The sequence below is a fragment of the Macaca nemestrina genome, chromosome 5 (genome assembly GCF_043159975.1).
Source record: "Macaca nemestrina isolate mMacNem1 chromosome 5, mMacNem.hap1, whole genome shotgun sequence".
Taxonomy (NCBI): domain Eukaryota; kingdom Metazoa; phylum Chordata; class Mammalia; order Primates; family Cercopithecidae; genus Macaca; species Macaca nemestrina.
The window spans coordinates 89,674,679-89,697,358 of NC_092129.1; the positions used below are offsets into that span (position 1 = coordinate 89,674,679).

General features: G+C 37.9%; 1 long non-coding RNA gene, 1 other non-coding gene and 1 pseudogene across 2 annotated transcripts in view; all 3 read left to right on the forward strand.

The window, feature by feature from the left end:
- Positions 1-22,680, forward strand: part of LOC105498563 (uncharacterized) — a 60,563-nt gene that overhangs the window by 35,534 nt on the left and 2,349 nt on the right. The window contains exon 2 of the long non-coding RNA XR_011623532.1: positions 20,185-20,282. This is a non-coding gene — a long non-coding RNA (uncharacterized lncRNA). The remainder of the gene's footprint in view (positions 1-20,184; positions 20,283-22,680) is intronic.
- On the forward strand, positions 10,545-12,659 carry LOC105498564 (small ribosomal subunit protein eS7-like; annotated as a pseudogene).
- LOC112429642 (U4 spliceosomal RNA) lies at positions 11,257-11,395 on the forward strand. Its single transcript, XR_003021912.1, has one exon. It is a non-coding gene; the product is annotated as a U4 spliceosomal RNA (small nuclear RNA).

Consider the following 22,680-nt stretch of genomic DNA (forward strand, 5'->3'; position numbering starts at 1 on the left):
CTTTTTAATTTAAATTTATTTTTTCTTTTCATAGTGTTGGAGTCTTGCTATGTTGCCCAAGCTGGTCTCAAACTCCTAGTTTTAAGCCATCCTCCTACCTCAGCCACCCAAAGTCCTGGGATTACAGGCATGAGCCACCGTACTCAACCTTATAGATCTTTTGTATGCATTTTCCCATCTTAACTTTATTATGTTTTTCTCTAATTTTAGTTATTTATTTTCTTGTGCTTTGGGGTTGGTTTTCTCTTTTGTTTTCTCTCTCTCTTTTTTTTCTTTCTAGTTTGTTTAGGCTCAAAGTTAGTTTGTTAATTTGAGATCTTTCTAACTTCTTGCTGAAAGTCTTCAGGGGTGTAAATTTTCCTCTTACCATTGCTTTGGGTGCATCCTAGGGATTTTATTAAATTGCATCCCTATTTTCATTAATTTCAAAGAATTTTTTGATTTCTGACTTAATTTTAATGCTCATACACAAGCTATTTAAAATCAAATTGTTCAATTTCTATGTATTTGTGTAGTTTTGAGAAATCTTGATATTGAATTCTATTTTTATTTTACTGTGGTCCACAAGTATGCTTGCTATGATTTCAAGTTTTTTAATTTATTGAGATTTTCTTCATGATCAGACAGGTGGTTGATTTTAGAATACATTCTGTGTGCAGATGAGGATGTATGTTCTGTGGTTGTTGGATGGAGTGTTCTATAGATGTCTATTAGGTTCAGTTAGTCAAATGTTAGGATTTAACTCCAGAATTTCTTTGTTAGTTTTCTGCCTTGATGATCTGTCTAATGCTGTCAATGGGGTGTTGAAGTCTCCCGCTATTATTGTATTTTTGGCTAAGCCTTCTTTTTTATGTCAAGAAGAACTTGTTCTATGAATCTGGGTATTCAATTGTTAGGTGCATATATATTTAGGATAGTTAAGGCTTCTTGTTGGATTGGACCCGTTATAATTATGTAATGCCCTTCATTGTCCTTAATTTTTATTGGTTTAAAGCTTGTTTTTCTTTTTCTTTTTTTTTCTAATGTAAGAATAGTGACTGCGGCTCTCTTTTGTTTTCCATTTGCATGGTAGACCTTTTTCTATCCTTTGATTTTGAGCATGTGGGTGCGATTACATGTGAGATGAGTCTCTTGAACAACAGATGGCTGAGTCATTTCTGTTTACCAAGATTGCCACTCTGCGTCTTCTAAATGGGATGTTTAGCCAATTTACATTCAAGGTTACTATTGATATATGTGATTTTGATCCTGTCACCGTGTTGTTAACTGGCTGTTATGTAGACTTAATTGTCTAGTTGCTTTATAGTGCCTGTGGGCTATGTGCATAAGTGTATTTTTGTGGTAGCAGGTGTTCTTTTGATTTCGTGTTTAGTACTCCCTTTAGAACCTCTTATAAGGCTGGTCTAGTTGAAACATATTCCCTCAGCATTTGCTTATTTGGGAAGGATTTCATTTCTCTTTCACTTATGAAGTTTAGTTTAGCCAGATATGAAATTCTTGGTTGGAATTTCTTTTCTCTAAGGACACAGAAAATAGGCCCCCAATATGTTTTGGCTTGTAACGTTTCTGCTGAGAGGTCTGGTACTAGCCTAATGGGTCTACCTGTACATAACTTAACCTTTCTCTCTAGTTGCCTTTAAGATTTTTTTCTTTTGTGTTGACTTCAGTGAATCTGATGACTATGTGCCTTGGGGATTGGTCCTCTTGTATAATATCTAGGTGGGGTTCTCTGTATTTCTTGAATTTGCCTGCCAATCTCTTAGTGAGATGAGGGAAATTTTCACAAACTGTATCCTCAAGTATATTTTCCAAGTTGCTTATTCTCTCTCCTTCTTGCTCAGGAATGCTAAAGGGTCATAGATTTGGTCTCTTTACATAATCTTACATTTCTCAGAGGTTTTGATCATTTTTCTTAATTCCTTTCTCATTATTTTTGTCTGACTGAGTTGACTCAAAGAACCAGTCTTCAAGCTCTAGATTCTTTCTTCAGCATGGTCTATTCCATTGTTAATACTTCCAATTGTATTACAAAATTATTATAGTGAGTTTTTCAGCTCTAGAAATTCAGTTTGGTTCCTTCTTAAGATTGTTATTTTGCAGCCTGGGTAACATGGCAAAATCCTTTCTCTACAAAAAAATACAAAAAACCAACTGGGTATGGTCACGTGTACCTGAATCTGGCAGGTTGAGGATGCAGTAAGCCCTGATTGTGTGACCACACTCCAGCCTTGGTGACAGAGTGAGACCCTGTCTCAAAGAAAAAATAAAAAATGATGACTACCTTGTCTTTCAGCCCTTGGGTCACCTTACTGGATTCTGTGGATTCTGTTGATTGGGTTTCAACTTTCTCCTGAATCTTGATGACTTTCCTTGCCATCCAGCTTTTGAATTTTATGCCTGTCATTTCAGCCATTTTATAATGGTTAAGAACCATTGCTGGGGAGCTAGTGGGCTCATTTAGAGGAAAGGGGACACTCTGGCTTTTTAGATTGCCTGAAGTTTCTTGTGCTGATTCTTTCTCATCTGGGAGAATTGGTGTTCCTGTAACTGTGGTTTAAGTTGAGTATATTCAGTTGGCTTCATTTCTGGATGCTTCTAGATGCCCAGGGCTCTGTAAAGGAACTGGGTCAATTCTTATATTTGGGTCAATTCTTGCTCTTGGTTTCACAGGTGTATATATTTAGTGGGACAAATTTTTGGTGTTGTGGGTTGAGTTGGAATCCAGTAGATCACACTTAAGAATAATGGCCAGTAGCTAAGCTAATACCCAGTCACGTGACTCTTTTGTACTACCTTGTATTCACAGGCATGCTCTGTGGTGGCAGGGGAGAGAGACAGCCCCCTCACCAGTCCACTCCTGGGCCTTGGGGGAGCCCCTCTGATGGCTGCTGCTACACCCACATTTTTTGTTAGGTGTTCCGTGTGGTGGGGCCCCCCTTGGGCAGAGGCTGTGGTAGGGAGATGTGAACACAGTCTCTGAAATGGCCTTGAGGAGGAAGGCACACTCTGTTCCCTCTCTGTCCCAGGAACCCATGCATCTCACCCTTCTCAGTGTTCTGAGGATGGGGGCTCCTTCTCCACTTAAGTGCCAGCCACAGATCTTGGCTTTGTACTCTTGAGCTGCCCGCTACAGCCCTGGGGGCAACGGGATGTTGGCTTGGGTCTGGGTTCTGGTAGTGGTGAGAGATCCAGTGTGTTCCAGGGTCCTCAGGAAAGTACTTAGGTGCAGTGACTCACTAAGGGTGTGCTGCAGGGGCTGCACTGTGCACCCACTCCTGCAGGGAAGCTAGGCATAGACCCTATGAGGGAACAGCAGGCAGAAGAGCTTGCAGAGCAGATGCCTCCAGTCCTGTGGTGAAGCTGGCCCCGCCTCTGCTGGCTTACAGGTCAGCTGGGGCCTGCACCTCCTGGAGGGGAATGGCGAGCCCTGGGGGATGGGCCTCTGTCCTCACTCTCTGCAGGAGAGTCCAGTGTGCAAAAGCTCCCAGGCTCCATCCGTCCAATGGCCTGTCTCTGACTGCTCCCTAGGGAGATCCCCCGCTAGAAGTCCATGTCCATGGGGGATACAGAGTCCTCTGTAGCTAGGATTCCACAGGTCTGCAGCAAGAGTGGGCTGTCCCTCAGTTCCCCCACTCACCCCTTTCTCAGAAGCCAATTGGAGCTGGAACTAGCCCTGGCATTAGGGTATCCTACACAGGATTCCCAGCTTCATCCCTCTTCCGCCTTGGTTCCTGCATCACTTCTCCATCCACTCTCAGCATTTTCTCTCTGAAGATCTGCCCAAATTATGGTGGTTTACTCGATAATTCAGTCTCTCTCAGTAGGAATGGCATTTTTGGGACTGCATCTAGTTGGTCACTTTGTGTTCAATTTGAAGAATGTTTAGGACATGTTTTGCTGGACAGCTCTTCAAAGCACACTGCTGAGCACTTCTACTGGGCCCATTTTGAGACTGAAATTGTAGAGCTTTTGAGAAAACAAATGCGGGCTAAAAGCTTGAATAGACATTCTCATTTCAATATTTGTCATTTAAAGCATCCCTCATTATTATCAATATAAAGTGAAAATGCCATACCCACAGTCGTGCTGCCAATCATTTTCTCTACGGAGCTAAAGACTCACAGAAATGGGATTTTTATAGTAGCCTCCAGAGACACCGAAGTGACAGTGCTATCTGCATCCAAAATAAGAATGTATCTACCACTGGCAAAATGAATTAGTATGACTAAAACTCAAATGAATCTCATTTCTACCCCCTCCTCTCTTTCAGAATACTTACCTTATTTTATTGTAATTGCTTTATAAATTTCCTGCCTTTGACATTGTAAGCTAAGCAAGGGAACAGTCTATATATACATTATTTTACATTGTTTTCACAGTACTTAGTACAATGTCTGCTTCATGGTAAACTGTTAATAAGTAGTTATTGAATGTGTGTGTGAATGAATAATAAAATGAATCATACCATGATCTCAGTTGCTAAAATAATGCACAATTAAATAGAGGGCAAAAATTTTACACTAGAAAACTAAAGCCCACAATATAAATAATCAAGTGATCTACTTTTCAAACAATGGTCAATGACTGAGCAAACAATATTTAACCTATTGGGAAATTTTAAAGTTTAGTAATTAGTTAATCATCCTTCAAAAGGCACTTATTGAACACCTATTATGTACTAGTTCCTGGGAAAAGCTTTACGCTACTAATTTCTAACAGAAGCAGTACCCAACTCCCACTTCCATCCCCAGTTGTGTTTTGCAATTTATTTGATTTTTCTTTTTGCTATCATGATATTTGGTGGCCAGGAGCCAAGCATTCTAGATATCTTACAATTTGTGGGATAGTCCTTCACAATGAAGAATTGTTCCAGGTTCCACAGGATTTTGAAATATTTTGCAAGATATTTAAGTGCCATATTTCACTCAATCTAAGATACCATTGATTTTAAGATGTACTATAATTATATATATAACTGAGAAGGAAGAACACCGCAAATTACACTATGACACAATTCCTTCAGTACAGTTCTGCACAACACACGTGTCAGTCTCAACAGCTCTTGCTCTTCTGAAATTTCTTTTAACTACTCTGAGCGATCTACAAATTCTCCTCCTTTTTGTTACTCAGATGGATCTACAAATTCTTCTGCCTTCTGTTGCACTGAATGGCATATGATAGTTAATCTTTGTATATATTTCATGATGAAAATGTAAGACGACATTTATTCATGGTGTCTTCTTTTTTTAATAAAAAAAAAATGTGCTTGGCCAGGCGCGGTGGCTCGTGCCTGTAATCCCAGCACTTTGGGAGGCCGAGGTGGGCAGATCACGAGGTCAGGTGATCGAGACCATCCTGGCTAACACGGTGAAACCCCATCTCTACTAAAAGTACAAAAAATATTAGCCAGGCATGGTGGCGGGTGCCTGTAGTCCCAGCTACTCGGGAGGCTGAGGGAGGAGAATGGCGTGAACTCAGGAGGCAGAGCTTGCAGTGAGCCAAGATTGTACCACTGTACTCCAGCTTGGGTGACAGAGCGAGACTCTGTCTCAAAAAAAAAAAAAAAAAAAAAAAATTTCTCTAGCCGTTCGAAGTTCCTCTGGGAAAAATATTGAATGATTGTTATTCTTCCAGTGACGAATGCTTTGTAGTTTCAAAATGATGTCCACTGTCCTGCTTCCATGCTTGTGAATAATTATTTGTATTGATGTTGATTCATAGTATAATGTCTTTAAATGACATTTTAAATAGCAATTAAACTCAACACATGCAATACCTGCAAAGCAGATAACCCAATTGAAGTGATGAGAATACGAACAACTCTGATCAAGTTTCCTCATCTTGGCTGCAACCTGATTGAAAGAGACTGTAAGAAGCCATTGACTGTAAGATGAATTTTGTAATTTCAAAAAGGTTAAAATGTGTCTAGAGACAATAGATGAAAGATTTGTTTTTGTAGTTGAGTCCAGAGTCTAACTCCATTTAACTCAAATATGCTGAGTTTTTCAAGAATGCAAATATACTATGTAAATCACAATAAGATCACCCTTGGCTTTGTTCAGAACTTACCGAGGTTATTCATCCTTCTGGAAAAGCTATTTGAGATACAGTATTTGAGTTTCTTAGGTCACATACCTATAACTGTGTTACGAGCTACTATATTCAATGTGATTCTTCATATAGTTGCAAACATCTGACTAATTTAAGACTTGTCTTCGTCAATGATTTAGTCTCATTTATTATACATAATTTTCTTATTGCTCTTATACTATGCTGATGGCATTTTGTCAATTTATTCGAGAACAGAATGCTGATTTATAGTATTTATAGAAATATATAAAACATATTTCAAAAGACTATAGCTACATTGCATATTGTGGTTGATAGTATTTAAATGCTGCTATAGTGATATTGTTTGTACAACACTTGAAATTAACACCTTCTTCATACAGATGTAGGTTTGAAATGCATGTATTTTTTGAGGGTAATACACTTTCAATCTTCTTAAGATTCTTAAGAATTTTTACACATTCTTAATCACATTAATAGTATTGTTTTTCTAAAAAGGTGGACCTTTTTTCCTAAAAAAATTATCCCCAGTGGAAGCTGTTCTTAATGATGCATGGTAACTGATAGGATACTAATGGGATTTTGAACTAGTTCTTTTTTCATTTGAAGCACAAACAAAAAACTCACCGGGGCAGACTATCTCCAAAAGACTGATCAAACCCCGAAAATATGCAAAGGCATTTCAGACAAACATTTCTAACTTTAATACTTAGATGAATGCTATAGCTTTCAATCTGAATATCTTCAGCTTTAACATCACTAATTATCTTAACTTTTTGAATGTTCTGAACTTGGAGAAAGGTCTAATTAATTTTCAGTGGCTCAGTGAGATTTAGGTATATATGAGCATTGTCCAAAATACGTACAGTCGCTTGGCTTCAGGTCTGTGATGCATGGGATCATGTGATGCCAAAAGGCACCAGGGCCCCATATTTCCTGACCCCTGGTAAAGTTCACTGTCCGCCGTTAAACTGGCAACTGACCTGACACCAGAGCTATCAAAGGGAGATTTTTTTTTTTTTTTTGAGTTCTACGTACACTTGATGATTCTTTTGTCATTGTGGTTGGTTTTCATTGTGTCAATAACTTTTGGCAGTTGGTTTACTCCTTAACCTGAATAATCAGGATTCATCTCTTTGCATTCTGTCTCAAATGTCTCCACTGATGTCTTCCATAAGCTGGTTCCAAATCTGCATCTCCTGGTGGGGAATCCCAGACTGCCCCAAAAGATTTTGAGATCCATTGGCATTCCAGATTTTTACTCCCTTGGAGACAATTACTTAGCATCTGTGGATAAATCGTATATGTAACACAGTACTACAGTAACTCCTCCAAACACCTCTGCAGGATACATGTTTGGTTGCCAGCAAAGAAAACTCTTCTGTTCAAGGTACTGCATGCTGAACATGCACAGGGTGCTGGTGAGTCCTCCTCCTGAAGCCAGGGCAAACTGTGCTTGATCTTCCCTGGGCACTGCATTTGGCCTCAGAGATGCAGCCCTGGCTTCTGGTCCAAGAAGGTGAATGCTAAGAATCTGTGCTACACTCTTGCTGCAAAAGACATCAGGCCTCTTGATATTTTGAGCATGTTTTTATGTAGGATATATTAACTATGGATTTCACTTTAGGAGAAGAGTAAAAGGACTAAATATATTTATAAATAGGGGGGCTTGGTCTGATAAGATTGAGAACTGCTGAACACAGATATGCTATTCCTGCTAATAGTGTCATTGAAGAGTAGACTTAGACAATTGCAGCAAAATGGGAAAAGTTTGTCGATAGTGGTAAGCACACAGTGCTATAAACGCACACAGGAGGGCACTTAGGATGGACTAGGGAAGGGCCAGGCAGGGTTCCCTAGGAGAGGTGATTTTTGAGCTGGCCTACAGAAATATTTGGAGTTATCCAGGTAAATGAAGGTTATTCTAGTTAGATGAAAAAAATGCCTTGGAGGTATGAGATGGCATAGCATTTATAAAGACCTACAAATGGATGAGGCAGTTGAATCAAGGGAAATAGTAGTGTTTCGATTGGATAAGATGCCAGGTTGTTCATAGGCAATTATTGCTTCTCCCTCCTGAGACTCCATTAAAATGAAATAAATCATTTCCCCTTCTGTCCTACTCCCATGTACAGTCGGTGTAAATCCACAGAGAAAAAGGGAATGAGAGAGGGGATGTTAGTAGATGAAAGATTGTTACAGTTTGTGAATTTAGGAAGTTCATAGAAGCAGAAATGTTATTTAAAATATTTAAAAATAAGTACGATGTGGGGCCCAAGCAATCAGAAAGAACTGCCTGTTGTCGTGCAGAAGAGTTTCCTGGGGACCCTCTGCTGAGCCAGTGGTGGGCTGCACAGTCTCTGTCACCCTTGGCTTCTCTAGATGTACTCTCCACTAAACTTTTAGAGCTGAGAGGACTCCCTTGCTTTTTGACTACCTGATGGTTCAGCTAAAGGAGGCATCAGGGGTATCAGGACCATTATTCTACTGGTTCTTTCCCTGCTGAGCCATGGTTTTGTGTGCCTGCTATCCTCTACCTAGGACCACAGTTTCTGTAGGGTAATCTATTCTATAGCTATAGCTCTGCTTGGTTGCACCAACAGTTTCCTTTCTTGCCTCTTCAGGCTTAGAGGAGGTGATAGCTTTCTAATCTTGATGATTCTGGTGTCTTGTCCCATCCCTTGTTGGTTGGTTTCCCTTAACCCTCTTCATGCCGCTGTAAATGGTCTCTTCATTAAATCTTTCAATGATCCCATTTTCTGTGCACCATCTGCTTCCTGTAAAGAGTTCGTGTGGGTGCATGTGGAAAGGGGGTTTCCCAGGGAGAGAATGAGGTGGCAGGGGGTGTGCAAGGGATTCTGGAGAGGTAGCTAATAACCAAGAAGGACAATAGGATTTCTGTTTCATGAACTGTCATGGCTAACCTGGTGAATGTCAGTTAGATATCAGTTCTGGATAGGATACAAACTATGTACTTATCGGAATAGAAGCTTACACAGAATATGAAGGGCTTTGTTTTTGTCCCCTCAAATGCACAAAGGGTCAGGATGGCATATATTTCAGAATATAGAAGTAAAGTACAGAACTAAAAATGGTACCAACAAAGGAATGCCTTACATGTCTGAATATGGAACTGGAATCTCAGCTCTTATTTCTATCCAATAACTAGTTGAAACAATAACTAGATGTGTAGCTTTCAGACAAAAGATTGTAGGTTCTTTCTGTATAGGAATTAAATAGTGAATACTTGAGATTAAGGGAAAATTTAGGAATATTGACTGAAAAGCTGCACTCAAGGATGTTTGTTCTCTATTCCTATAATCCCATCAAGCCTTTGTTGCACATATTCCAGTCAGGAGACTGGAGAACTCTTCTGGAAAATAGAATGGCTTCAGGGAAAAGTTCTTCATATATTGATGTTTAGAAATCACCAGTGAAAATGTGGCTCTCCCCACCTGTCAATCCAAAGTGAAACATGTGAGTTGACATACTTCATCTATATTAGAAAGCTGCCTGTTAGCTTTTTAAGCTTTCATTTTTAATATGTACTCAAACCAAAGATCTCTTGGCATAAAAGTAAGCCTCATAAATTAAAAACAAACAAGTAAAATAAACATACAGAGAAAGTGCCCAGACCAAAAAAATGTGTAAATCAGAATTAATCTCTCCCAAATAAGAATTTCACAGCTCCAACTAAAACTTTAAGGTTTGTGAGAACATGTTGTAACTGTTAAAAAGTCCCAGAAAGCAACTTTAAAAATTAACATGCAGGTAAGTTAAAAAATCAGGTGGCTAGAATAAAAAAGGGAAGATTTGGAACATAAAGTCAAGAAAATTTCTCAAAATATAATAAAAACAGAGGTGAAGGCCAGGCATGGCAGCTCACACCTATAATCCCAGCACTTTGGGAGGCTAAGGTGGGTGGATCATCTGAGGTCAGGAGTTTGAAACTAGCCTCTCCAACATGACGAAACCCCATCTCTACTAAAAAAAAAAAAAAAAAAAAAAAAAAAAAAAAAAATTAGTCGGGTGTGGTGTGGTGGTGCATGCCTGCAGTCCCAGCTACTTGGGAGGCTGAGGCATGAGATCATGGAGGTGGAGGTGGAGGTTGCCGTGAGCCAAGATCACACCACTGCACTCCAGCCTGGGAGACAGAAAAACAGAGGTAGAAGGCCAGGTGCTGTGGCTCACGTCTGTAATCCCAGCACTTTGGGAGGCTGAGGCTGGCAGATCACGAGGTCAAGAGATCAAGACCATTCTGGCTAACATGGTGAAACCCGATTCTGCTAAAAATACAAAAAATTATCCAGGTGTGGTGGCAGGTGCCTGTAGTCCCAGCTACTCGAGAAGCTGAGGCAGGAGAATCACTTGAACCTGGAGGCAGAGGTTTCAGTGAACTGAGATCACGCTACTGCATGCCAGCCTGGCAGTAGAGCAAGACTCTGTCTCAAAAAAGAAAAAAATAAATAAATAAAACAGAGGTGGAAAATATTAGAAAAAAGAAGATACTTAGAAGATAAATATAGAAAGTTCCACATCTGACTAAGCTCCAAAAAGAAAGAAAAAATAATGAAAATGGAAGGAAGGAAATGATAAAAATAAAATACAATAAAATATTTTACAATCGAAGTGTATTAATATCCAGATATAGAAGCCTTACCAAGTTGCCAGTGCCAAGAATGGAAATGACCCACACGAGGGCACTTCATAGTGAAACTGCAGAGCACAGACGTAAAGACAATTTCAGAACACAGATATAAATACCTTCTGAGTGTCAGAAAAAAAGACACATGTAAAGGACTAGGAATCAGAATAGCGCCAAACATCTCAAAAAAAGTCTAAGAACAACGAGAGAGTAGAAGATGGTTTTCAAAATTATGAGGAAAAACTCACTCTATGTATCTATGTATCTATGTATCTATGTATCTATGTATCTATGTATCTATGTATCTATCTATCTATCCATCCATCCAGCCATCCAGCCAGCCAACCAGCCAGCCAGCCACCCTCCGTCTGTCTATTGGTCTATCATCTATCATCTGTCTATCTCTATGTTTCTTACTGAGAACTTTATACTTAACAGTGAAAAGGGCAGATGAAGACCTCCTCATGGAACCTTTGTTAAGCAATTAATGGAGGATGTGTTCCAGCAAAATACGGGAATAAATCAAGTAAGAGGAAAGCATAAGCTTTGCACAGGGGGAGTATGGTAGCCAGTGAGGTTTATCCCGGGTGCGATTATTGCTAATTGATAACGTTTCCCAATACCCCACCATGACAACTTGAAACATAGTCGGTATTGGCAATTTTTGACAGTCTCTAGTGACCAAGATTTAAAAAAAGAAAAGGAGGCAAACATAGTATCTAGGGAACCATGTCTCTAACAAAGGAGAATAGCAAAAGAAGTACCTGGCCGAAAACCGTTCAGAGGGCCTGCAGAGCAACCATCCTTGTTCAGAGCAGGAGAGTGAAGGTCCCCATGATGCAGAACTCCATCCAGAAAAAAAGTAGACTCAAGGGAATGGATGAAATTGTCAGTGGTAACTTAGAGATGAAGGAAAGTATTAACGATATTTAAATGAAAATTATGCAAGCAAAAAAAAAAAGAATTTTTTAAAAATTGACACAATAGTAAACAAAAAGCTCTATAGAAAATAATGTCTTGATCCTCTTCCTAAACCGGTGCTCAGCAAGGAGAAGGCCATGTTCATTTCAGGCGCCAAGATCGTGAAGCTCAATGACGAGAAGCTGGACTGGTTCGAGTCCAGCATCTCCCAGGCTCTTCTGGAGCTGGAGATGAACTCAGACTTCAAGGTTCAGCTCAGGTAGCTTAATATTATGGCAGCCAAGGAAATTGAAGTTGGAGATGGTCGGAAAGCTATCATAATCTTTGTTCCCGCTCCTCAACTGAAATCTTTCCAGAAAATCCAAGTCCAGCTAGTAGCAAATTGGAGAAAAAGTTCAGTGGGAAGCATGTTGTCTTTATTGCTCAGAGGAGAATTCTGCCTAAGCCAACTCGAAAAAGTCATACAAAAAATAAGCAAAAGCATCCCAGGAGCCGTGCTGTGACAGCTGAGCACGACGCAATCCTTGAGGACTTGGTCTTCCCAAGGAAATTGTGGGCAAGAGAATCCGCGTGAAACTGGATGGTAGCCTGCTGGTGAAGGTTCATTTGGACAAAGCACAGCAGAACAATGTGGAACACAAGGTTAAAATTTTTTCTGCATCTTGGCTGGCATAGAGAAACCCTGTCTCTACTAAAAATACAAAACATTAGCCAGGAGTGGTGGCGGACGCCTGTAGTCCCAGCACTTTGGGAGGCTGAGGTGGGCAGATCATGAGGTCAGGACATGGAGACCATCCTGGCTAACACAGTGAAACCGTCTCTACTAAAAATACAAAAAATTAGCCGGACATGGTGGCGAGCACCTGTAGTCCCAGCTACTGAGGAGGCTGAGGCAGGAGAATGGTGTGAACCTGGGAGGCGGAGCTTGTAGTGAGCTGAGATTGCACCACCGCACTCCAGCCTGGGCTACAGAGCCAGACTCTGTCTCAAAAAAAAAAAAAAAAAAAGAAAGAAAGAAAGAAAGAAAAAAAAAATCTGGTGTCTATAAGAAACTCATGGGCAAAGATGTTAATTTTGAATTACCAGAGTTTGAATTGTAAACAAAAATGACTAAATAAAATATTTTCACAGTTTAAAAAAAAAGAAAAAATAATAATGTTTTGATAACTTTTTCTTTGCAGTGAGTTATATTTTCTGAATCAGATTATATTGATTCAACTGAAAGTAGCTTTTAACTATATTTAAGAAATAAGAGAGAGGAGGTGGGAGTATAGGAGTTAAATGCATGTGTGTCATATATGTAAATTTAAAGATAAAGTCTGAAGTATTGATAAATCTAGATAGAGAAGTATAAATCTATGTAGCAGAGACTTCTACAGGTCTCCTAGAGGCTGTCTCCCCTTGTCCAACAGGAGGCTTTGGCACATGGCTGGCCAGTGCAAGCAATACTTCTCTACCCTCCCGGCTGGGATGAAGTTTTGGCTCATGAGTTGTATGTACACGTTTCAAATGACAGCAACTAGAATCCTTCAAAGAACAGCATGCCCATGTGCCTTTGCCCTTTTCTCCATCTTGATGTCTAAAACATAGATTCTACCTCAGACCGTGAGGACAGAGGCCACATTCTAGTGGCAGTGGAATATGAACAGGGAGAAGTCTGGCTCTTTATACTGCAAGTATTTTATGTAAGACAAAAAACAACAACAACAACAACAACAACAACAACCCTGTTTCTCTTATTTGAGGCATGGCATTGAACTTGTCAGAGCCAAACCTAAACTCTTTTAGCATAGTATGAGAAATATGGAGGAAATATCCAGAACCAACTGAAATAATAAAAAATGGTTGTCTCTGGAGAGTATATTTGGTGCTAAAGAGGGACAAAGGAAAGAGCTACTGTTTTCCATTATAAACTTCAGCAATAATAAGCCGAATATGAAATTGCTGTTTAGTAGACTGAAATTGGTTGAATATCAGCAATTTACTATGCTTCAATCTAATATATATATTAAACCAGGTGCATGTATTGGTATGATTAAAAAATCTTTGAATACAAAAGAAAGAAAGAGGAGATGGGTAAGTAGACAGGAATCTAATCTTGAAAGACCTGCTGTGTCATAGTGAGGGTCTGTGGTTTAATGTGATCAGATTGGTGTTTTGAAGATCATTCCCACAGTAAAATGGAGAATATACTTTATAGTATAGCTCCATTATTTAGTAGCTATTGTAAATAATTTTAAAAGGTGCCTTTATAAATCAATCAAGACAACAAATAATGAAAACTAAACTAAGGCTGTTGCAGAGAGGATCAGGTTAAGAAACAGGTTATCAATCAGAGAAAGAGAGCAGGAGATGGAAGAGAGACAGTCTGGGAAAGTGGTTAAGAATCTGGATCTGAAGTCCCTTGGACTGTCTGTTACCCTATGTGTGGCTTTGGCAAGGTTCTGTAATCACGCTGTGCTTCCCGTTCTCATTTACAGAATGGGGATAACAATTGTACCTCCTTTTTAGAGTTGTGGTGAACATTACATGCAAGAGCACATATGAAAACCATACAGAAGTGGTGAGAGTACATGTTCTTGTCTTTTTCTGCTTCTCAAGGGGAATGCTTCCAGCTTCTCCCATTCAGTATGATGCTGGCTGTGAGCTTGTCATAGATGATTCTTGAGTACACATGGACATAAAGATGAGAACAAGAGACACCAGGGACTACTACAGGAGGGAGGGCAGTGGGGAGGCAAGGGTTGAAAGACTAGCTGCCGTGTACTAGATTCACTACCTCAGTAATGGGATCACTCATACACCAAACCCCAGTGGCACACAACTTACCATGTAACAAACCTGCACATGTACCCCCTGAACCTAAAACAAAAGTTGGAAAAAAAGGAAAAGTAACAAACTACCTGGTGCAGAATAAATACTGAATAAATGTGAGCTACTATTATTAGTATAGGTTGCTTCATCCATTGGAGGAAGCGCAGGAGAAGGCACAGCCTGGGCGGTGGTAAGATACTAAGCTGTGTTCTGGAATGTGGCATTTGAGGTACTGGCTATCTAAGTGGATTTGTCTGATAAAGAAGATTGACAGGACAGAAGTTGTGCTACAAATAGGATTCATTGGGACCCAGGCGGAATTTGAAGCTATGGGAATGAATTCATTCTACATCTAAGAGGAGTATGTAGAGTGAGGAGAGAGAAGAAAAAAATAGAAACACCAATATTTAAGGAAAAGGGAGGCTTCCAAGGAAATTAAGAATAACAAATCAGAGATTTGGGAGAAGGGCCAGTGGAGAACATTGGGAATTAAAAATTTCCAGGAGTGTTTCGCATGCCCAAACTGGAACGGGATGTAGACAGGTCCTTTGACTTTAGCAACTAAGTGGGTGATCACCACGTTGGTGGTCCGAGGAGCTCAGGAGTCAGAGGGCAGAAAGCAGAGGTGCTGCCAAACATGACGAAAGCGAACTGAGCCACTGGGGGCAGAGTCTTCTTTCTAGAAGCTTGTCTGGGAATGAGAAAACTGGAAGAGATTTGAGAGTGTTTGCACATGTAAATAAATAAGACTTCAGAGAGGACGGAAACAAAACAAAACAAAACACACCACAAAACAAATAGCACACATGAAAAAGCAGGGTCCCTGAGATCTGTTCTCTTCTGATTTTCCATTTTGCCTTCTCAGATAAGTAGAATGTGTGACAACAAAAAGAGGAATTATGATTCTTGGTACTTAATTATGTAAGATCTGTTTCAAAGCCTCATGGGAGAGTGTTTTGTCCTGTTACATATTCTTTTTCTGTATGCTTTCCTAAAAAGTGATAACAACATATGCAAAGAAACACCGAGAGAGAAATCAATCTGAAATGACATTGCATGTCTAGAGATTATTTTCTATGCTCAAACAGAAATAACTCTTTTTGATAGCTTTTCCTATTAACATGCCACTTTAAGGAAGAATAGGAAAGTGCCGAGCTTCACAGTCAGAAAATGCTTTCTATTTTAACTCCTTCAAAAAGGTAATGAGTAATTTCATCTGTCTACAAAACTACATGTGTGTGTATGTGTGTGTTTAAAAAGTCCTGGAGGTCAAAATAAGTCTTTATATAATTAGAAATTTTGTGACCTTTCAATAGAAAATAATCACAAATAATGGAATAAAATATGTTTTTTGATCTCAGGTGTGACAAAGTCATTTCTTATAGCAAGAAGTAAAGGCGTACAGCCACTGGAAGGTGGCTGCTGTGCTGTGGTCTCTGTTCCCACAGCCTTGTTTAGTAGCCACTATAAATAGAAACAGTGCGCATAGGAGAACAGATGCACTTTTCCACATCAGCATCAGACTGCTCCCAGGCAATGAATGGCCATTGTAGCTGAGCATAAGAACTGAATAATTATTCTTAAATTATTTTCAATGCATATACTGCTCGACATGTAAGGGAATGGTTGTTTACATGTATCACTTTGAGAAAACTGAAGAAAAGCTCAATAAGAAACTGCTCGACATGTAAGGGAATGGTTGTTTGCATGTATCACTTTGAGAAAACTGAAGAAAAGCTCAATAAGAAATTTGCTGCAACGTGGATCGAAGTGGAGGTCATTATGTTAAGTAAAATAAGCCAAGCTCAGTTTATTTGCATGTTCTCACTCATATGTAGGAACTAAAAGAAATGAATTACATAAAGGTAGAGAGTAGAATGGTGGTTACAGAGGCTGGGAAGGGTAGCACGGATGAAGAACACTTGGTTAAGAGGTACAAAAATACAGTAAGCTACAAGGAATAAGTTCTAGTGTTCAATAGCACTGTAGAGAAACTATAGTTAACAATAATTTTTTGTATATTTGAAAATAGATAGAAGAGACAATCAGGAATGTTCCCAATACACACAAAAAATAATTGGTTGAGGTGGTGGATATCCCAGTTACCCTAATTTGATCTTTATGTATTGTGTGCACATATCTAAAGAAAACCCTCATGTACCTCATAGATACAACTATTATGTATCAATTAAAAAATGATCATCATTTGTGATCTGGGTTTCTTGTATGAGTTCTGATTATGCTCCAAATACTATGCTATGCCCTTTAAAAAGTATTTAACATTTTAAATATTTATGATCCTATGCCATAAATACTAGTATTACCCCATTTAGCAGGGGAATAATTTTAGACTCAGTTAAATTACTTCTTATGTTTTGAGATTTGGTATGTGAGATTTAAAGCTACTACTGGAGAGAGCAGTCTTCCCCTAGTTTGAGAATTGAATGATATTTTGGGGGGCAAAACAAGTAAGATATGAAGAAAATACTTAGAGGCAATAACCACTTATTAAAAGGGAATTCTTATGTCTAAGAAATTTTCATCTTGACTAAAATACTCAGCAAAGTGCTGCTATTCTGACTGTATTTGCAGCCACATACATGCATATATATATACTGCATATATACATATACTGCATATCTATACTGCATTATATATCTATATAGATGTTTGACTAACTCTATTAGTATTTTTTGCAATGTCTCTCATTTTATGAAATTGATGTATTCCTCAAGAGTTGCAGGCTATTTATTTATTTATTTTTTGCTAGCTGTTTATAGCTCTATTTGAAAAGGGCCCTAGCTGTGAACACTGGGTAAATAATTGTTTTATATTATCAAGAGGACAAATGATTATTTCCCAAATAAACACACTTACGTTTAACTAGCTGTACAAATAGGGAACTGAGTGCTCCAAACCATGTGACTAAGATACAAACTAAAGAGAGTACTATGGCACATGGTGCCACTAGAGATGGGACCACTCTCTGGCAAGAGGATGGAGCCAGCATGTGCCTAGGTTGTTCACAGCCTAAAGGCATGCAATCTCTTGAGCTCTTCTTGCTAAGGATTATTTAGCACAGCGTTGTATGATTCCTGCTATGTTTCCATGATTCCAAACCTTTTAAAAATATTTTTATATACTTCCTATGGTGTCCTAAGAAAGTTTAATGACTATATTCTCTTTTATTTCTTACGTGTTATTTTCGCATTATTTCAAACTTACAAAAAAGTGAGAACAGCACACAAAATTTCTGTTATATGTACTTTTACCCAGATACACAAATTGCTTAAATATTGACCCCATTTACTCTCTTATTTTAACTTATGCTTTCTAAGTATATGTTTGTATTTTTCTCTGAAACACTTGAGAGTAAATTTTAGACATCATGCTCATTTGTACTAAAGACATCAACGTGTTTTTTCCAGGAACAAGGATATTCTCCTGCATAACCACGATGCAATGATAAAATCAGAAAAGTTAACATTGAAACATTACTATTATCCATGGTCCATATTCAGATTTTATCAATTGTCCCAATGATGTTCTGTATAGCTAATTTTTTTCCCAGTCCAGGATCCATTCCAGGATCGTGTATTGAATTTAGTTATATTTTTAAAATCTAGGACTGTTCCTCAGTCTTCCTTTGTGAGTCATATCTTGACATTTTAAAAAGTGCAGGCTAGTTATTTGGTAGAGTGCTCCTCAGTTTGGGTTTGTCTGATGTTAACTCATAATTAGAAATTAGATTATGCCTTTTTACCAAGAATGCCAAACAAATGATGCTGTGTCCTTCTTGGTGGTTTATAGCAGGTGGTTTGAGCTTCAGTTGGCTCCATTACTGATGATTTCAACCTTCATCACTCATTGAAGGTGCTGTCTACCAAATTTTTCTTCTGGAAAGTTACCATTTTTGTCTTTGTAATTAAAAAACAATCTGTGGGACATTCACTGTTGACTCTTGCCTTGATGAATTATTACTATGATGTTGCAAAATGACAATTTTCTCTCATAGTTTCTGCAGCTATTAATTGATATTCCATTGCAAGGAAGGACTTCCTTTTCTCTCTCATTGTGCGTGTTTGTATGTATTATGTGTTTATATCAGTTTAGACTCATGATTTTTTATTTTATTCCATAGGTTGTAATATTTTACCATCATTATTTATTTTGATGCCAAATTGCCCCCTTTGTATTTGAATTTTTAAAAATAGCATTAACCAGTTTTGTCATGTACTTTAGTCATGTGACCTGCATTTGATAACTTCTGGCTGATTTCAAAAAATAAATATATTCTCCTGACAAGGAATTTCATTCTATTTAATACAGACAAAATGAATAATGAAAAATTAATAATTTTGAAGAGAACTTTGTTGTAATCAGTATACAACTTCTAAAAAACAATCTACAAATACTATTTTTTCATTGTTAGTGTTTTATAAAGTTCACTACATTCATAGGATGATGCTGCCTCTTAGATTTTAGGTTTTGGCATATTCACATTTGTTGCATTTTCTGTAAGATTTTTCTGTTTTCTCTGTTTAGACACTCTTTCGACCCAAATGAAGAACAAGCCTGAGGGGTCAGGACTGGATTAAAATATAAAATATATATAAGTCACTCCTAATTATTAATTATTGATTAATATTTTTCTGTGTAGTGTAATTCAATAGGTATTATTCATTTGAGTTCTTCATAAGTCTGTTTTGTTTGGGATATCTTTCTTCAAATCCCCCCCACAAACTGTAGTATTTTCAAGATTGGATCATATTTGCACATCAATGAACTTATGCCCCAAAGTGGAACTGTGACCATAAACTTAAATGTGAACCTATTGCTTACCGTTGCTTCCCATATTGACATTGAACAAGAATGGCTTGGAAAGGTTTCATTGATATTGTACCCAAAAACTATATGTAAAATTGTTTAGAGACTAAACAAGAAATTTAACAATTGTGAAACTTTCTAGAGAAAAATTACCTGACCTGGAGCAAAATTAGAGTTTGGAAGGACTTCAGTTTATTAGTTTATAGTTTATAAGTACAGACAATATGAATGCAGCAGTTTTTTGACTAGGCCTCTTTTTGCATTTAGGAAAACTCTCTGAAAGAGTCTACTGGGTGAGGGTGAGAGGCATTGAAATGGGATTAAGGTATCCATTTATTAGGTTATTTAGGGCTTATGTTAGTTTTGTGGCTAGCACAAGTAAAGCATTCTGCTGCTTGGGGAAGCGTTTTCTCTAAAATATTCTAAGACCTTATTTTGTTGGTGGCTGCATGAGTGAACATGTTTGTCAAGTTCATTACAAGGGGATTTACTTGAATATGCAAATTGTTATTTTGAATGGTGAAAGCCACATTTATGTAGAACTTCACCATAAATATGGTCTTAGGTAGCACCTACTCTTAATCATATTTAGATACGTCCAATGAAAAAGGATTTTCTGTTTGATTTTAATTTTAGAGGAATGCTACTTATTTAGCAACAGCCCCATTCAACCTGTCTAAAATGTTGGTGTTGGGAACTTGACATTTTATAGTGGATTCACATTTATTTGCTGGAATGGCTGATACAAAAGGTTAAAGATCTCCATGCTACCTAGAGTAATAAATTGAAAATTAAATCAGATGACCTCCATCTATCTCCAGATTCTATGACTTTCATTCTTCCCACACTGATAAAAGCAAGGAAAAAATAAGTCAAATTGCAGTAATTGAAATGGCTTTCCTCTTCAGCCCTGCGAAGCTGGCTGGGGCTCAGTGATAACACGACAGTTCTGCAGTAGAGCACTTCAATATGAGGACGTATTGCTCACTTTAATTTTGCTGAAAAGGTCTGTATACTATTGCTGTCATCCTTTTTTCTTCAGAAGAATATGTGTATTTACTCACAATTGTTTAGTCAGGAAGAAAACATCAGATGAGAAGAGGCTGTTTTGTATTATAAACTAGGAGTCAATTATTTCTTCATTTTTAATGATCACTAGTTTCAAGTTAGAAGCAAATGCTAATTCACAATAAAGTCCGTTAAACACTTGCAAATGCTAAATGCAGTATAAAAGACATTAAAACCACATTTCCTGTCCTCTAACAGCTCATAATTTAAGATGGCAAGGTAGTCATATATTCACCCTTCTGCCTTACTTACAAATTAGACCCAAAGGAGAGGGGTAATTAGGCTGCAAAAAAACAATTCATTGCCTAGTCCTTCTGAATGAAGTCAGCTTTTTGTTAAGTAGGTTATATTTGAGAATGTTTTGGGAAGGGGCAGTTGATTACAAGTGGGCACAAGGGAACATTTGGGCGATGGAAGTATCCTATGTGTTGGCCATGTTGGTGGCTATACGAGTGAATATATTTGTCAAAACCCATCAAACTGCTATTTAAAATGCATGTATTTTAATATATTTAAATAATACTTTATCTTTAATTTAAAAAGCTATCCTAGAAATGAATATAAAGCCCAACTAACTGATAGAATATTGTTCAAAGGATGTGTGCAATCAATTCAGAGAAAAGGAAACAGAGATGGCTCTGAAAAAAAATATATGTATAGATGCTAGATTCCTCTCAAAATAAAGCAAATTAAAATAACTTAAGATACATTTTTCATCTATAAATTTGGGGAAATGATTGATAACAAACACATTGTATGGGAAAATAGATACCCTCATATTTGCCTTGTTGAAGTATAAATTGCTACCATTCCTAGGGAAGGCAGTTTAGCAACAATTAACAAAAACAAATGCATGTATCTCTGTTGATCCACTAATCCTGCTTTTGGGGAATTCGTCCAACAGATATACTACATGTGGGCAAAATGACATTTGTATAATCTTATTACTTGTAGAATTGTTAGTAATTGCATATGATTCTTTAAGTGTCCAAAAATCGGGGACTGGCTAAATGAATTATGGTACATCCATGTAATGGAATACTGTGTAGCTGTAAAAATGGGAAAGTCTCTATATGGTGACATAGATAACTCTCTTAATTAAGTGAAAAAATAAGGCACAGTTTCCAGGAAGGTAGAGTAGAAGTAATTTCCTCTATTCCTCTCTCTAATTACAAATAAAAATCTTGGACATTATATATGTGTTAAAAACAAAACAAAGAAAATGTAAGAAGACTCTGAAAGGTAGAGAGAAGGTAGCAGACCAGCTACAAATCTCAGGACCCAAGAAAAACAAGGCGGTAAGTGCCGTGGGTTTTCTTTCTGCCTTATATACCCAAGACTTGTTGCTAAAAAAGCTGGCGTCCTGGAAACACCAATGAGAGAGGACAAAACAAAACAAAACAAACAAAACCCTCAACAAAAGCCTGCCTCTCTAGCGAACGGGCCAGAAAATGGGCAGGCTAGCATGACAGAAAACTTTTAGACAGTAACTGCTCCAGCAAAACACCACAGAAAAAAATGATGGCCTTACTCCCAACCCTATGAGCAAAGGCTGAGCGTGAAACTAGACTTCCATCCCTCCACTCGCCCCTCCCGGAGCTCTGGTGTCAGAGAACATATACTAAGTAGGAATCCTAAACTTTGATCCACATTTGGGGATAAATTGGACTCAGTCAAAATTTTAAAATTCTCTTTTTGAAAGACGATGTCAGTGGATGAAAAGATAAGCTACAAACTGAAAGAAAATGTTTGTAAGCCACATATCTCACAAGGACTAGTATCTAAAATATATAAAGAACTCTTAAAAGTCAACAGTAACAAACAAACAAACAAAAAATAACAAAAATAAGCAATCCAAATATAAAATAGGAAAAAGACACAGAGATATTTTACCAAAAAGGATATACAGGTGGTAAATAATGCTTGAAAATTTGTTCAACATCATTAGCCATTAGAGAAATGCAAATAAAAACCACTATAAGATATCACTGTACAACTATCAACATAAAAGATAAAATCAAAACTAATGAAAACACCAAATGCTGGTAAAGATATAGAGAAACTGAATTCCTCAAGCATTGCTTATGGGAATGTTAAATGGTAAAGCCACTGTGGAAAATAGTTTGATATTTTCTCATAAAAGTAAACATCACTATCTTATGACCAAACAATTACATCCCTGGGCATTTATCCCAGGGAAATGAAAACTTATGTTCACCCAGAAACTTGTACCTGAAAGTTTGTGGTGGCTTCATTTATAACAGACAAAAATTAGAAACCACCCACTGGGTGAAAACTTAACCGTGGTACATTACTACCTTACTATCATAGAATAC